The sequence below is a fragment of the Cyprinus carpio genome, unplaced genomic scaffold, assembly GCF_018340385.1.
Source record: "Cyprinus carpio isolate SPL01 unplaced genomic scaffold, ASM1834038v1 S000006746, whole genome shotgun sequence".
NCBI lineage: Eukaryota > Metazoa > Chordata > Actinopteri > Cypriniformes > Cyprinidae > Cyprinus > Cyprinus carpio.
In genome coordinates this window covers 2,819,527-2,822,551 of record NW_024879345.1, presented here as the reverse complement: position 1 = coordinate 2,822,551, position 3,025 = coordinate 2,819,527, and positions in this window count along the sequence as shown.

The window sequence follows — 3,025 nt, the reverse complement described above, 5'->3', positions numbered from 1 at the left end:
AGTGTTGTGTGTGTGTGTGTGGTGTGTGTGTGTGTGTGGTGTGTGTATGAGAGAGAAGCCACAGCCAGTGTGTGTGGTGTGTGAGTGTGTGTGTGTGTTTGTGTGTGTGTGTGATTTTGTAATAATAAAATAAGAAGGCAAAAAGCAACATATCAACATTTAATTATTCAAATTGACACATTCATCTCTTCATATACAGCAATAAATCACTGACCAAATCAGCAAACAAAGCAACAAATAAAATGTGTGTGTGGAATAAATGTGTGTGCGTTAATGTGTGTACAATGTGTGTGGAACAGTAAAGTAATTATTCAGATCAGTCCAACTCTCCAGATTCAGTTTCACAGTAAAGTAATTATTCAGATCAGTCCAACTCTCCAGATTCAGTTTCTCCAGACACTAAATATACCTCTCAAACCAAATAAAGATGAAATCTTCTTTAATGCAACTTTTTAAAATAATTCAGCAAATGAAACAAATGTTGCACTGACGAGCAGGACTGCTGTGACTACAGTAAATCTTCCTCTGACAGCAGATGCAGAGGACTGTGTCTGAATGTGATCCTGACTCAGAGTCCTCATCACAGCTGCAGAAAACACTGATTATGTGCGTTTCACAATACAAACGAGGCTAACTTCTGCATTCACTTGATTCACTGAAATTATTATTATTATTATTTAATTCTGGGCAAGATTATTATGCGCTCGCTAATTAAACACATTCTGGGCACGTCAGAGAGCTGGCAGGAAGGAGCAGCTGCTGTAACAGATATAATGGGGCCTGTCCAGAACGAGCAGACCGCCAATTTAAATGATCCGTGTTTTTCCAGATCCTCTTCACTCATAACTACTATAGATGTTATCCCTGATGAAGTTTTACGTCCAGACAGTAAAACTCTGCGTCCCAGCATCTGAAGCCCGACCCTTTCCTCTGCGTGAAGATCAGGTGTATTCATGTGTCTGCAGGGGGCAAGCTGTAACGAGGAGAAGGTTGTGACGAACCCAAGGGCCTGACGCAGGCCGACAGGGGCCCGGGACGCGGTTGCAGAGGGGCCCCTGCGCCAGTCAATAATACTGTTCAGGGGGCCCCATTTATATGACAAACTCAGCATAGTGCTAGTGCCACCAGTGTGCCTGTAATATGCTGGCAGACATGATACCATGTGCAAATATAAAGCCTGAATGTTCTCCATGAAAGTCTGCAAAAGAGCAATTCAAATAATGAATAATAAACACAGAATAAGCATTGTTTTATTGAATGTCATTGCTTTTCTGCAGCGCCTTACAAGCAGACTGATTCAAAGAATAACAGCGTTAATGTTGTACAAATCATCAAATATGAAACAAACAAAAAAACCCAATTAAAGCAGCAAAACAGCACAAAATAAAACAATAAAATGTACGCTATTCAGAATCACGTGTTCAACCAGATTCGGTTTCTCCAGCTGCTGTCAGACTTTTCTATTAAAGAAAGGTTATCTTTATTTTGTTTTAAAATATGTTAAAATGATTCCTTAAACAAATGTTGCACTGACGATGCGACTAAAGTAAATCTTCCGAAACACTGATTATGTGCGTTTCACAATACAAACGAGGCTAACTTCTTCTGCATTCACTTGACTTTTGCACTGGATGTGCGTTTTCACAATACAGGGGAGGCTATACTTCTTCTGCATCACTTATTCATGATTATTAGGTATTTTATTATTTAAGAAAATACATAATTCTGCACAGTACCTCCAATTTAAATGATTGTGTTTTACACAACAATACAATAAATACCATAACCCCAACACCTTAAAAACCTCCATCCATAAAGAAAAATAACTGTTATCCCTGATGAAGTTTTATCCAGACAGTAAAGCTCTGAGTCCCAGCATCTTAAAGTCCTCCTGTGGTGAAGATCAGGTGTACATGTGTCTGCAGGGGGCGCTGTAACGAGGGAAGGTTAGGACGAACCCAAGGGCCTGACGAGGGACAGGGGCCCGGGACGCGGTTGCAGAGGGGCCCTGAGTCAATAAGCTGTTCAGGGGGCCCAGAAACCATAGTGGTGCCCCTGTGTGCCTGTAATATGCTTGAAGACAAACCATGTGCAAATTCATCAGTCAACTTCTCCTTTAAAGTCTGTCTTGCTGAAACGCCTTACAAATACTAAACAATGCATAAACTTACAAATTTAATTCAGAAAGCTCAATAACAAACAATTAACTATGCAGTACTGAAATGTGGAGTTAGACCGTTTAAGAGTTATCCATTATTCAACCAAAATCTGATATTTTAATCAAGACACGTTATTATTTTGTCATCTTTATTTTGTTTAAAGGAGTTAAAAATGGTCCTTATCAACCTTGATTGACATGGCGATAAAAATGTATTGTGAGCTTCTCATATTATTATCATTATTAGGCCTGTTACAAATGGCGATAAAAATCTATCACATTATTTTGACAGTTAAAGTTTTGGGCGGGTTTCGGTGAGCTTCTCATATTATTATCATTATTAGGTCTGTTATAAAAGAAAATATCTGCAGAGGGTTGCTTGAAGTTAAAAATTCACAAAAACAGGTCACAAATGAAAGGGAAAAAACTGAGGTACAAAGATAACGATGAGTTTAAATTAAGGACGAATTGTTTGTAGTGAGTCTGATCACGAGGCTGGTTTATATCTGAACGCTGGACAAACTTACAGTGTGTGTGTGTGTGTGTGTGTGTTCAGTGTGTGTGTGTGTGTGTGTGTGTGTGTTTGTGTGTTCAGTGTGTGTGTGTGTGTGTTTCAGTGTGTGTCTCTGTGTGTCTGTGTGTGTGTGTGTGTGTGTGTGTGTACAGACACTGGTGGGGACCCTGAATACACACAGACTCATGGGGACTTGTGGATCCTAAATTGAGGTCTCTATGGGTACAGAAGCTCATAAATCATACAGAATTAGTTATTTATTTTTTTATTTTTATTTTTTTGAGATTGTAAACATGCAGAAAGTTTTCTGTAAGGTGTGTAGGGCGATAGAAAATACCGTTTGTACAGTGTGT